At 41.8% G+C, this 14,857-nt stretch overlaps 1 protein-coding gene across 13 annotated transcripts in view; it reads left to right on the top strand.

Annotated features, from left to right (window-relative positions):
• ADGRL3 (adhesion G protein-coupled receptor L3) overlaps positions 1-14,857 on the top strand; it is a 1,088,292-nt gene that overhangs the window by 490,977 nt on the left and 582,458 nt on the right. The window lies entirely within an intron of this gene.

The raw sequence follows: 14,857 nt of genomic DNA, 5'->3' as shown, positions 1-14,857 counted from the left end.
TAACAGAAAGAATAGAGCATCACACATAGATTAGATAGATAGAAACATGTCAGTCACATATATAATAAGTACAGTGATAGTGTTGATTACTGTACTTGTCATTTAGTGTTAAAATAAAGGATTCATTAAAAAAAAAATTGGCGTGGAGTTCCCCGGAATTTTAGTCTCTAGCGGAGGTTAAGCAGACGGCTGGGGCAGATTTTTGAAGCCTGGGAAGGGGGTAATACCCATGGAGCTTCCCAGGCTACTAATATCAGCCCCCAGCTGAATACCTAGCCTTTACTAGCTATTAAAATGGGGGACCCCAAAAAGAATTACGTGGGGTCCCCCCTATTTTAATAGCTAGCAAAGGCTAGGCAGACAGCTGGGGGCTGATATTAATAGCCTAGGAAGGGTGCCATGAATATTGGCCCCTTCCCAGGCTAGAAACACCAGCCGTCAGCCGCCCCAGAAATGGCGCATCCATAGGATGCGCCAATTCTGGCACTTAGCCTTTCTCTTCCCACTGCCCTGTAGCGGTGGCAGTGGGGTAATAGGGCTGGGGTTGATGTCCGCTTATAATGCCAGCTGACATCAAGCCCAGGTTAGTAATGGAGAGGCGTCTATAAGACACCCCCATTACTTACCCCATAGTCAAAGTTAAAAAAAAAAACACAACACCCAGAATAAAGTCCTTTAATTGAAATAAACACACAATTTTTTAATGTTCTAAATTAAACCATACTTACCATCACGCCCATTCCAGCTGAAGCCAATGTCTTCTGCAATAAAAGTAAGATAATAAAGCAACCTCATCCTTACCTTTCCATGGTTCCCAGGACGGCTCCAGCTCTGCTACATTCACATGACAGGCTGGATCGCAGCCGAAAGCTGCCATCCAGCTTGCCATGCTGCAGACACTGAGAAGCGCAGGCATGCTTGCGCTTCTCAGTGTCTGGCTGTGACGGCATCCAGATGAGCCGAGATCATGTCCTATGAACTCAGCTCACCTCATGCACGCCACTGACAGCGTGGGAAAAGGTGTTTTCTATGTGTTTTTATTTGCCTGCCATTGGTTTTAACGGTGTTCGACGTTGTTCGACAGTGTTCTAAGGTGTTCGACGAACAGTTCCACGAACATCCCGGTGTTCGACGAACCGAACCCGAACACTACGGGGGTGGCTCAACACTAGTCATATCCAATGAATTCGGCTCACCTCATGCACGTCACTGACAGCGTGGGAAAATTCTCCTGCGCTTGCTGGGAGCGCAGGAGAATTCTCTCACGCTGGGATGGCATTCTGATGACAGGCTGGATCGCAGCTGAGCGCTGCCATACAGCTTGTCATCCTTCAGAGACACTGCAGAGCGCAGGCATTATGGGAACTTCCGATTCCAGTATTCGATATTCTAAAAGTATTGGAACTCAGTATCGGAACTCCGATACCGTGAATATCGGTCGATACCCGATATTTCAGTATCGGAATGCTCAACACTAGTCATAATGTCAGGGTTTTTTTATTTTTATTTCCCCAACAAAAGGAGGAAAGCATTTCTTGACTATCATAAGCATAAACTAGAAATTACCATATTTGCATTCAAGAATGCCATTTTACACCATCCTTCCACCCTAAATATTTCAACCTACAATATCACTCTTTTTTTATGACTCTATGTTTTTTTACTAAGAGCAGGATGATTTCCCTATTTATCCCATTACATCCCACCAAAACCATTACAGATCCACAGGGCTGATTTCTAATCATTTTGGTTGAATGATACACAGATAAAATATGCATTGTTAGTACATACGATCCTACCGATTCCCCTACAGATTTTCTCCTATTTTATCTACATTACCAGTCAAAAGTTTGGGCACACCTGTTCATGCAATGATTTTCCTTTTTCTTATTGTCATGTGAAGTTTGTAGATCCAAACTGAAGGCAGCAAAACCAAGAAAGTACATATATGGAGATAAGGAGTTAGGCTAAGTGCCCACGATGCAGAAATGCTGCAGATTTTTTTCTGCATCTCCCTGGCAGGAAAAACGCATGTGGATTTTACATGCGTTTTTCCCACCAGGTAGAATCGTCTGTCAAGCGTTTTTGCATGCATTTCTGCATGCAGGTTATCAAGCGCTTTTCCAAACGATTTTAGCATCACTTGGAAAAGTGCTTGACAACTTGGTCACACTATATAACTCCATGCAACCGGCATGGATTTTATATAGTGTGACCAAGTTAATAGTTAAAAAGAATAAAAATGGTAAAAAATAAAAAAAAAAAACATTATACTCACCTTCCGATGTTCCCCGGTCTCCTGTACGAGGCGTTCTGGCTCCCTGGTGGCTCGTGGTGGTGTAAAAGGACCTTCCATGACGTCATTTAGTCATGTGACAGGTCACGCGACCAACGACGTCAGCGGTCGCGTGACCTGTCACATGACTAAATGACGTCATGGAAGGTCCTTTTACACCATCGCGAGCCGCCGGGGAGCCAGGACGCATCGTACGGGAGACCGGGGGACATTGGAAGGTGAGTATAATGTATATTTTTTATTTTAAATTCTTTTTTTACAGGTACTATGGTACCCGGGTCTGGATGAGCGTCTCCTCTTCTCCAGACATGGGTACCATCCGCACATTGAATCTCTTAATATTCGCATATGCACATGTAGTCATGCGAATATTAAGCGATTCAATGCAAGTCAATGGTGGCAATTACGCTGCGTGTCCGCAAAATTAATGGACATGCTGCAAATTTTTCCGCAATTGTAATCCGCAGCGGAAATTTCCGCAGCATGTGCACAGCACATGCGGATTATCATTGGGGACCATGGGGCATGTATTACCAAGCATTTTTTAAGCGTTTTCACTGCTGAAATTCTGCAGCAAAAACACTTGAAAAACGCATAGTGGGCATGCAGCCTAAAGAAACACATGTTAAAAATGAACAAAATATGTGTTAAACCTTAGCTTCCTCAAAGTACACCCCTTTTACGCCGATGGCAGCTTTACACCTTCTTGACATTCTCTCAGCTTCATCAATTGTTCTAAGCAACATGGAAAGAAAAAAAAGAGAAATGTCAGTCTACCATTACTTTAAGACATGAAGGTCAGTCAATCTGGAAAATTGCTAGAAACTTGAAGGTATCCTCAAGTGCAGTCATGAAAACCATCACTTTCATAACTTTGATGAAATTGGCTCTAATAGGGCACACCCCAGGAAAGGAAGATCACGAATTACCTTATTGCAGAAGAAAAGTTCATCCAAGTTACCAGCTTCAGAAAAATTAATTGACAGCTCCTCCAATAACAGTGCTCATAAATGATGCACATACATCGAGAAGCAGACACATCTTAGAATCAACTGTCCAAAGAAGAAGGCATAAAGCAGGCCTTTATGGTTGGGTTGCTGCTAAGAAACCACTGCTGAGGATCGCAAACTAAATGAAAGACTTGTTTGGGCCGAGCAGCACAAGGACTAGACGTTTAATAAGTGGAAATCTGTACTGTACTCTGATGAGTCAAAATTTTCGATTTTTTCATACTGTCTTTTTTAAATGCAGAAATAGTTATGGGATGGTTTCTACAAGTGTGTTGCTCACCTGCAATCATGAAGGGAGGGGTGTGATGGTGATTTGTGATGACACTGTTGATTTATTCCAAATTGAAGGCTCACTTACCCAGTGTGACTACAACAGCATTCTGCAACAGAATGCCATCCCGTCTGGTTTACACTTAGCAGGACCATCATTTGTATTGTAACAGGACAATGACCCAAATCATACCTCCTGGCTATGTAGTGAGTATGTGACCAAGAATGAGAGGGATGTAGTGCTGCATTAACATACTCTCCACATGACCTCCACAATCACCCGACTTTGACCTAATTGAGATAATTTGGGATAAATAAGAATGCACAGTAAAGGCAAAGCAGCCAACAAGTACTCAGCACCTCTGTTAAGGGACTGTCAGAACAGAATGACTGTTCATGCTAAGTACAGGCGCTCAGTGCACCATGGTGTAACCAAACATTTAAGTGCACTTTATCACCTTTTCCATCTGTCTCCAACCGTCTTTGGCTCTATCAAGCCAGAGCCGTCAGTGAAAGAAGAGGGGGTGGAGGGTTGGCGATAGAGAGAAAGCAAGCAGTTGGGAAGGTGTACTTAATTCTTGGCCACGCCATGATGCACCGAGCACCTATATGAACAGTCATTCGGTGCTGACAGACTTCATTTAAAGGGAATCTGTCAGCAGGATTTTGCTAAGTAAACTACAGGCAGTTTCAGGTGGGCAACATTACACTGATTAAAATGATACCTGGGTTGATGTAATCCGTCCTGTGGTTGTTTAATCTTTATTTGCAGTTTGGAGATAATGAGATGCTGGTGCTCCATGGCGGCCTGTGGGCGACGCTTTTCTTGGTGCTCTGTTCTCGTATTTATCCTTATGGGCTTAAATGACAGGTCACTGATCTTTCAGTCACCTGCTTACTATTTTATATACTGCTTTTGCGCAGTTCATATTATGGTCTTTTAAAAAAATGTTTAACTCCAGCAAAATGATGCCCGCGGATGCGCAGTAGCTAGCCAATAGATGTTACTGTGTACGTGCCGTGGCCATTTTGCTGGAGCCAATTTTTTTTTACTCCAACAAAATGGCTGCAGCATGTGCACAGTAGCATCAATGGGCAAGCTACTGTGCGGGTGCCGGCAACATTTTGTTGGTGCAAACATTTTTTTAGCTTCAGCAAAATGGCCATGGTGCGTGTGCAGTAGCATCTTTCAGCAAGCAATAAATGCTACTGCGCATGGGCGGGCGCCAGTGTCATTTTGTTGGAGTTAAAAAAAATTTTTAAAGACCACAATATGAACTGCGCAAGCGCAGTATTGAAAATAGGAGGCTGGTGACTGAAGGTTCAGTGACCTGTCATTTAAGCTACAAAGATAATGCCAGAGTACCAAAGAAAAAACTCGTCCACAGGCCTCCCCGAAGCATGAGCATCTCATTATCTCCAAACTGCAAATAAAGATTACACAAGAACCACAGGACCGATTTCATCAACCCGAATATCATTTTAATCAGTGTAATGTCGCCCAGCTGACACTGCCTGTAGTTTACTTAGCAAAATCCTGATGAAAGGTTCGCTTTCACACATATTATAATTTATTTCACATATACACTACCGTTCAAAAGTTTGGGGTCACCCAGACAATTTTGTGTTTTCCATGAAAACCCATACTTTTATTTATCAAATGAGTTGCAAAATGATTAGAAAATATAGTCCAGACATTGACAAGGTTAGAAATAATGATTTTTATTTGAAAGAATAATTTTCTCCTTCAAACGTTGCTTTCGTCAAAGAATGCTCCCTTTGCAGCAATTACAGTATTGCAGACCTTTGGCATTCTAGCTGTTAATTTGCTGAGGTAATCTTGAGAAATTTCCCCCCATGTTTCCTGAAGCCCCTCCCACAAGTTGGATTGGCTTGATGGGCACTTTTTCCGTACCATACGGTCAAGCTGCTCCCACAACAGCTCAATGGGGTTGAGATCTGGTGACTGCGCTGTCCACTCCATTACAGATAGCATACCAGCTGCCTGCTTCTTCCCTAAATAGTTCATGCATAATTTGGAGGTGTGCTTTGGGTCATTGTCCTGTTGTAGGATGAAATCGGCTCCAATCAAGCGCTGTCCACAGGGTATGACATGGCGTTGCAAAATGGAGTGATAGCCTACCTTATTCAAAATCCCATTTACCTTGTACAAATCTCCCACTTTACCAGCACCAAAGCAACCCCAGACCATCACATTACCTCCACCATGCTTGACAGATGGCGTCAGGCACTCTTTCAGCACCTTTTCAGTTGTTCTGCGTCTCACTTCTGTGTGATCCAAACACCTCAAACTTTGGTTCGTCTGTCCATAAAACTTTTTTCCAATCTTCCTCTGTCCAATGTCTGTGTTCTTTTGTCCATATTAATCTTTTCCTTTTTATTAGCCAGTCTCAGACATGGCTTTTTCGTTGCCACTTTGCCCTGAAGGCCAGCATCCCGGAGTCGCCTCTTCACTGTAGACGTTGACACTGGAGTTTTGCGTGTACTATTTAATGAAGCTGCCAGTTGAGGAGCTGTGAAGCATCGATTTCTCACACTAGAGACTCTAATGTACTTGTCTTGTTCCTCAGTTGTGCAGCGGGGCCTCCGACTTCTCTTTCTACTCTGGTTACAGCCTGTTTGTGCTCTCCTCTGAAGGGAGTAGTACACACCGTTGTAGGAAATATTCAGTTTCTTGGCAATTTCTTGCATGGAATAGCCTTCATTTCTAAGAACAAGAATAGACATGAAAGTTCTCTTTTTCTGGCCATTTTGAGAGTTTCATAGAACAAACAAATGTAATGCTCCAGATTCTCAACTAGTTCAAAGGAAGGTCAATTTTATAGCTTCTCAAATCAGCCAAACCGTTTTCAGCTGGGCTAACATACTTGTGCAAGTGTTTTCTATGGTTTTCTAAACATCCATTAGCCTTCTTACACAGTTAGCAAACACAATGTACCATTAAAACACTGGAGTGGTGGTTGTTGGAAATGGGCCTCTATACACCTATGTAGATATTGCAATAAAAATAAAACGTTTGCAGCTAGAATAGTCATTTACCACATTAACAATGTATAGAGTGTATTTCTGATTCATTTAATGTTAGCTTCATTGAAAAAAAATGTGCTTTTCTTTAAAAAATAATGAAATTTCTAAATGACCCCAAACTTTTGAACGGTAATGTATTTCTTGACTCATTGTTTTCATATGTTTTACATCTTGGTTTTGCTGATTTCAGCCTGAATCTACAATTTTCACAATATAATAAGAACAAGGAAAACCTTTGCATGAGCGAGTGTGTCCAAACTTTTGACTGTTACTTTACTGTATTCGTCTGCTTATAGTCAAAGTGTGGATGCGCACCTACATATTACACTTATGCCCAGAGGTGTTCTGTCCCATGTTTTGGCTTTTCTTGGTACTGTATGTGTGACTTACTCATAGCACTTGTCTACTCCAGATTTTTCTGGTGTGGAGACTTTAATCTCACAATGACCCTGACAATAGACTCCACATCCCCTCTCTCAGTCTCCAGATCAGAATAATAGAAGGAGAATTTATCAGGTGTTTTCCACACCTTATGTCTCTCTGACACATGGAGACAATTCAGTCTGGTTACCAGGTGTTATACTTATCACTCCCTGCCACATCGCCATCACTACAGACTTTATTTGATACTACTCAACTGAACATCACTTCCCCAAATACCTTATGCCCATCACATACAATGTGTGCTGTCTGACCATGCCATGATCCTGGCAGGCTGAAAGCTATCTCCCTATACTAGATTACTGTACATATGGTGGCTTAATGAAGCTTTATTAACTTGGCCTGAAATAGCCACAATGATCAAAGAAAAAATAGGAAAATACTTTACATTTAATACATTGGCAACAACACTGGCTGATGTTTGCTAGTTAACCTACAAGCCTGCCATTAGAGGCTTCATCATTTTTCGAGTCCATTGATTAAAAAAAAAGAAAGATTAACAGCTCAATCTTTAAAATATATGATATCCAAATAAGAATCAGCCTATCTAAGGCCATGTTTACACCTTGAGTATTTGGTAAGTATTTCACATCAGTATATGTAAGCCAAAATCAGGAGTGGAACAATCAGAGGAAAAGTATAATAGAAACACGTCAACACTTCTGCATTTATCACCCACTCCTGGCTTTGGCTTACAAATACTGATGTAAAATACTGACCAAATACTCAACGTGTGAACATGGCCTTAGAATCAGTCATCTAAGGCCACATGCATACGTTGAGTATTTGGTCCGTACCATAATAGACCCATCTCGTTACTAAATATTGATTCTAAAATATTTACTTCTATTCTTGCAAGTAAATTCAATAGATTTTTCTCCCTTACACACAGAGACCAGGTGGGTTTTATTCCGTGAAGACAAACCCCTGGTAAGATACACACAGTTCTAAATGTTATTCATGTATCTAACAAGGTCAGAATTCCTCTAACAATCTTGGCCTTAGATATCGAAGAGGCTTTGATAGCCATGACTTGGCCATTTTTACAAGCTGTTCTCCTAAAAATGGGCTTTGGTGGCCCCTTTCTTATAGCCATTAGGGACTTTTTCTCCAACCCTACAGCCTACCTCAAGATCACAGCTACAAAAGTCTTTTCTCTCTACAAATTAGACACGGCACAGGTTAGGGCTGTACATTATCTCCAGCTTTGTTTGCATTAGATTGATGGCATTCATGAAAAACCCAGATATCAAGGGAATTATCATATGTAATATTCAAAGTATACTGAGATGCAGATGATCTCTTGCTTACGTTAACAAACTCACTTACGACCCAATCTGAATAATGTAGTAGTGAAATTTGTTAAAGCTTTAGGCCATAAAATTCATACACCCATGTCTGACATTTTGTTCCGTAATACAACCTCACATACTGTGTACAGAAGTTTATTGAAATTTACCTTGGTTTTTACCATAGCTAGGTATCAGGATCACTAACCACACAAACATTTTTATAAACAGAATTGTGATCCTATCTTCAAACAGCTAAAAGTTGATTTACAAAAATGGTAATGCCCTTTCGTATCTGGGATAGGTAGAATACACTTGGTAAGGCTGGTACTACTTCCTAAGATCCTCTACTTGTTTAGAACCTTTCTAAGTTCCAGAATATGCTATCCAATCCATACAAAAGCCAATATTTCTATTTATATGGGCTCATAAATGCCCTCAAATTGCATGACATTTTATGTATCTTCATGAAAGAGTTGGGGGCCTTTTAGTGGCTAATCTTTCCAAATTTTTTAATGCAGCTAGAATAGCCCTAGTAGTTCTTCTGCCAGCTGGTAATATGGCTCCAATTGGGGTGCATATGCAAGCTTTTCTATTTTGACCCAGTACTTGGCTCTCCTTGGTCTGGACCTATAATGCTCTTCATCCTCAACTTTAACAAAATACATCCATCACTTTTTACACTATTCTATGTCGTCTAGTAAGATTCAGATATAATCTACAGTCTAACCCATCCATACTGACACCATTACTTTGAGTCTGGCCTTTCCACCTGGAGAGGCCTTTTTCATTACACTTGGTGGCAACCTACTGGATTACACTAATTATTTAACTTTTGACTACATGGCAAACTAATGTTCATCCCCAATTTTAATAACCCTTAAAAACTTCCTTCCATGGAAACAGCAGATTTTTCATTTGCTATCTTCTCTTACCAGCCTGGCCAAGAAATTTGAATTCCACAATATAAAATACTGTATGTTTTGTAAATGCCACCCATCGTCCCTGGGACTTTATCTTGTCTGTGTTGCACTATGAATAGCTTATAAAATGATGAAACTTTCTTTGATGCTTTAGTGGAAAGCTGATCTGCACAATACCTTATCACTCGAATGATGGCACCACTGCTGCACTCTGTTACACAAAAATAGCTGGCACGTCTCACCATGCTAAAAATATTAAAATTATTACACTGTGCTTATGTGGTTCCTGCCAGACTTAGCAGAATCTATCCTGATGTTTCATACCTTTGTTTCTGAGGCTGTACTGAAAGCGGCACACACCTTCACGTATGGTGGACCTGTCCTAGAGCCCAGAGATCCTGGAATAAGGTCACGACTAATCTCTACAGTCTTAGGCATTACAGCCAACCTTTCTCCTTCTGTATCGTTAATGGGTATAATTACAAATGCCACCTCTAAACTTCTACAATATATTATCACAGCAGCTCGCATACATATAGAACAGCGGTGGAGGCTACCGTCCCTCTTGATAGACATGGCAATTACTCACGTAAATAGATTTATGATATGTAAAAATTAACAGCAATTCAAATAGGTGAGGTCTCTTTATTTAATACACTTTGGACTCCTTGGATATTACTTGTAAGGTTGCATGCCCACGATGCAGATTTAATTAGTTTCTGCGGCTGCATTTCCGCCACGAAAACGCATTAAAAACAAATGTTAAGTTGTCTGCCACGTTTCCCAATGATTATCATTGTGGAAAAATTCGCAGCACTACCATTTGCGGAATCGCGACAAAATCGCCGCCATTGACTGGCATTGACAAGTATGCATGCGGATGTTATGCGATTCAATGCACGGATGGTACCCGGGACTGGAGAAGAGGAGACTCTCCTCCAGACCCGGGTACCATAGTACCTGTAGATAAAAAAAATTTAAAAAAAAACATATACTTACCTGCTGATGGCCCCCGGTCTGCTCCCGGCGGTGCTGCTTGCTCTTCGGCTGCTTGCGGTGGTGTCAAAGGACCTTCCATGACGCCATTTAGTCATGTGACAGGTCACGCGACCGCTGATGTCGGCGGACGCGTGACCTGTCACATGACTAAATGAGGTCATGGAAGGTCCTTTTTAGAGCACCGCGAGCCGCCGAAGACACCGGACGCACCGGAGAAGGAGACCGGGGGCCATCGATGAGTATAATGTTTTTTTTTATTTTTCAACATTTTTATTCTTTTTTTTACTATTGATGCTGCATTTGTAGCATCGTAACTTGGTCACACAACATGGATTTATATAGTGTGACCAAGTTGTCAAGTACTTTCCAAGTGATGCTAAAATCGCTTGGAAAAGCGCTTGACAACCCGCATGCGAAATCGCATGTTCAAAACGCTTCACAAAGGCTTCTACCTGGCAGGAAAAACGCATGTAAAATCCGCATGCGTTTTTTCTGCCATGGAGATGCAGAAATGCTCTGCCGCATTTCTGCATCGTGGGCACTTAGCCCTAGGCTGTGTGCCCACGATGCGTTTTTTAAGCATTTCCACAGCGGTAAAAACGCTGCAGAAACGCTTAAAAAATGCTTGGTAGAAGGCCTGCCATGTTCCCCAATGATAATCCGCATGTGCTGTGCACATGCTGCGGAAATGTCCGCTGCAGATTATCATTGCGGAAAAAAACGCAGCACTACCAATTATTTTGCGGAAGCGCGGCGTTTTCGCCGCCATTGACTTGCATTGGAACGCATGGAATCCGCATCACTGCATCTGTACATGCAGAATCCATGCGTTTCAATGTGCGGATGGTACCCAGGTGTGGAGGACAGGAGACTCTCCTCCGGACCCGGGTACCATAGAACCTGTAAAAAAAGAATAAAATAAAAAATATACATTATACTTACCTTCTGATGTCCCCCGGTGTGCTTGTCTTGGCTTGCCGGCAGATCGCTGTGGACTCAAGGATCTGCGCTGATGTCATAGTCATGTGACGGCAGGTCCTTCAGTGTAGTGTACCGCGAGCTGCCGGCAAGCCAGGACGGAGCGAATAAAGATTCCGGGGGCCATCAGAAGCTAAGTATAGATTTATTTTTTAGTTTTTACCATTCTTTACGGTCACATTTATAAATCCATGCCGGTTGCATGGATTTATATAGTGTGACCAAGTTGTCAAGTACTTTTCCAAGTGATGCTAAAATCGCTTGGAAAGCACTTGACAACCCGCATGCGGAAATGCATGTGAAGAACGCTTCACTTCCGCATGTCCCTGGCAGGAAAATGCATGTACAATCCGCATGTACAATCCGCATGCGTTTTTTCTGCCAGGGAGATGCAGAAACGCTCAGGAAAAATCCAGAGCATTTCTGCATCGTGGGCACATAGCCTTAATGTTCCTAATCTAAACTATTTTGTAGAATCATAACTTTATTTTATCCCTATGTGTGGAAATCCAGAAGTCATCAGAGTATTCCAGATTTTTATTATTCTGACTTTTATATACAGTACAGACCAAAAGTTTGGACACACCTTCTCATTTAAAGATTTTTATGTATTTTCATGACTATGAAAATTGTACATTCACACTGAAGGCATCAAAATTATGAATTAACACATGTGGAATTATATACTTAACAAAAAAGTGTGAAACAACTGAAAATATGTCTTATATTCTAGGTTCTTCAAATTAGCCACCTTTTGCTTTGATGACTGCTTTCCACACTCTTGGCATTCTCTTGATGAGCTTCAAGTGGTAGTCACCGGAAATGGTCTTCCAACAATCTTGAAGGAGTTCCCAGAGATGCTTAGCACTTGTTGGCCCTTGTTGGGTCTTGTCAAGCTAATACAGTAGTGAACAACCCCAACCCCCATTTCAACCCCCTGCAACCAATCAGAAGATATGTATATATCCACCTATAGATACAATTCCTATAGCAAACATGTCATTTTTATTATTATTTTACTCACTTATAAGATGTTGCCCTTGGTGAGATTTGAACCCATGACCCCAGCGCTGCAAGGCTGCAGTGTTAACCACTGAGCCACCGTGCTGCCCGATGTCATGAAACATTGTAATAGCATTACCAGTATACCATAAATATATATGTTCATTGCCAAGTTTGAGAGTAATGCACTATGCAGTGGCTTATATTGTGGACTATTGACTTAAAGGGGTTTCGATTACTCGGACGGCTCCTTCTCAATCACTGTTTCCTTTAAGTAAAATAATAATACCTATACTCGACTCTGGTGCCGACGCTGTTACAGCAGTTTCAGCACTTTCTCCCCCCGGGGCTTGCGTGACATTGTTGGCTTTATTTACCAACTGGGCATATACTACAGAACTTTTCTGTGGGCATGGCCATATTTTGATTGGCCAGCATCAGAAGAAAAATTCAAATGTCCACAGAGAAGTTCTCAGGTATATGCCCATGTAGTTGAAGGCCAAATTGGCAACAATATTACTTGGGTCATAATTTTGGAACAGAGGGGCACAGAAGAAAAACTGTTCCAGAATTAGAAGAGTAACTGCTGTATGTGTTTAAAATGCCATCCACCATGGTGCCCACTGGTGACATGATTTAGTGAGCAGAGCTAGTAGCATGTGGTGTATCCTTAAAGCACTTTTTCACATATTTAAGTACTCACAGATTACTAAAGCCTTGATCTTAAAGGCTAAAGAGCTGACTTTCAACTGCAAAAAATACCCTGTCTGTGAGACAGGGTAGTCAGGAGATCTGAGGTCAGATACCAGGAGGGCTCTTAGTACAGAGGAGTAAGTCAAAGGCGTGGTCAGGAAACGGTCTAAGGTCAAATAACAGGAGGGTACATCAAAAGCAGAAGGGAGAATCCAAAAGAATAGTCATGACAAATCCTAGGTCCGACAACAGTGTCAGAGAAAAGAGACACAGATCTAAGCAAACACATCCAGCTTAAGCAGAGCTACAACTGACATTGACTACTAACAGCTAACCAGTTAAATATCTTGCAAATGATTAAGGAAGGGAGACACCTGGGGAAACGCCCGCAGACTGAACCAGATAGAGCAGCAGGGCTGTCAATCAAAATGCTGACAGCCCAGCACACCCCAGGATGAGAGTGGATGACTGGAGTGTCATTCACACGACCAACAGTCCATCACACTCCAGATCTCCATAAGACGGATGAGCTGTCACTCACAGGGTCCATAGGCCACAGTCAGTTAAGAAACAAAGAGCATGTGTGAGGTCAGACTCTGACGGGGGATGAGAGGACCTGGTTTACAAGCTATGTTCTAGTGTTTGATGGGGTTGAGGTCAGGGCAGGGCTCTGTGTGGTTCAGACAAGTTCTTCCACATGAAACTCACCATATCAGAACAAAAAAAGGTCTTCCCTGAACTGTTGGAGGCATACAACTATGTCTTGCTATGCTGAAGCATTAAGATTTCCCTTTACTGGCACTAAGGAGTCTAGGCCAACCCCTGAAAAACAACCCCATAGCATTACCCCTCCTCTTCCCAACCTTTACATTTGGCACAATATAGTCAGGCAGCTAGTGTTCTGCAGGCTCACACTCGACCATCAGACTGCCAGACAAAGAAGCGTGATTCGTCACGCCACGTAAAACATTTTCACTGCTTGAAAACCCAGATCCTTAAGATTGGTTCAGATGGTCATATTTTCGATTAGTGTGCTGTGTACCAAACGAACAGCACACTGATCCAGCAATAGCTAGTGTGCCTGTGCACATAAAAAGACTTTTCGCATGATGGTCCATATGAAATATATCTTAGCATGCCCCAAGTCTGGTCTGGTTTACTGACCAGACTACTGCATGTCAACAACAGGCATCTCCTGCTCTTGTCTGCTATGTTGACGAGTACATAGAACCAGTCACCTATGCAATTTGCGGACGTAACTGTTTTAGTATGGCCATCTTAAAGCAGCCTTAAAGTGATTTAATGAAAATTTCTATTTCCTATTTCAAAGAGATTGAATGGAGGTGACACCTCCTAATGAAGAGAACCTATCAGAAGGTCATAACAGATTAAATTATAGTTAGCAAATCTGATAAATTCCATCACTATTATAGGGGAGCAGGTTTTCATTTATTTTAGCAAAGGGAGTTCAAAATTTAGTGAGTTACTATTCTTCTATGGGAGGTACTGATTATGAAGGGGGAACTGATTCGACAGAGCATCTGAATGGTAAATGGATCATTAGTTCTAGCAGGATTAATAACAGGTAAATAAATTCACCTATCTTCTCTTTTTGTCAAGTTGCTGGTTCATAGCATACCATGGGAGAATTGAAGCTGGGGAGCGTACACCTATCTTCATTGCACATCCCCAGGTTAGCAGAACATCAAGCGCATTTGCAAGAATTCACTTTTGCGAATCACCTCAATCATGCCTCCGGTGCTTACAAGATGGGTGGTACAATTAGTCCTGGGGATTCAATGCCCACATCAGCTAGTCCTCACAGATTTGCATAGTACGAGAGTGAATAAAAACTTGATTTTACAATTATAGAGCAATTGTTAAGGAATGATAAGAAGCTTATTAGAA

The sequence above is a fragment of the Phyllobates terribilis genome, unplaced genomic scaffold (assembly GCF_046119375.1).
Source record: "Phyllobates terribilis strain yellow unplaced genomic scaffold, ASM4611937v1 Scaffold_1__5_contigs__length_1240528914, whole genome shotgun sequence".
Taxonomy (NCBI): domain Eukaryota; kingdom Metazoa; phylum Chordata; class Amphibia; order Anura; family Dendrobatidae; genus Phyllobates; species Phyllobates terribilis.
The sequence above is the reverse complement of the archived record's forward strand: the minus strand, read 5'-3'. Positions and strand labels throughout refer to the sequence as shown.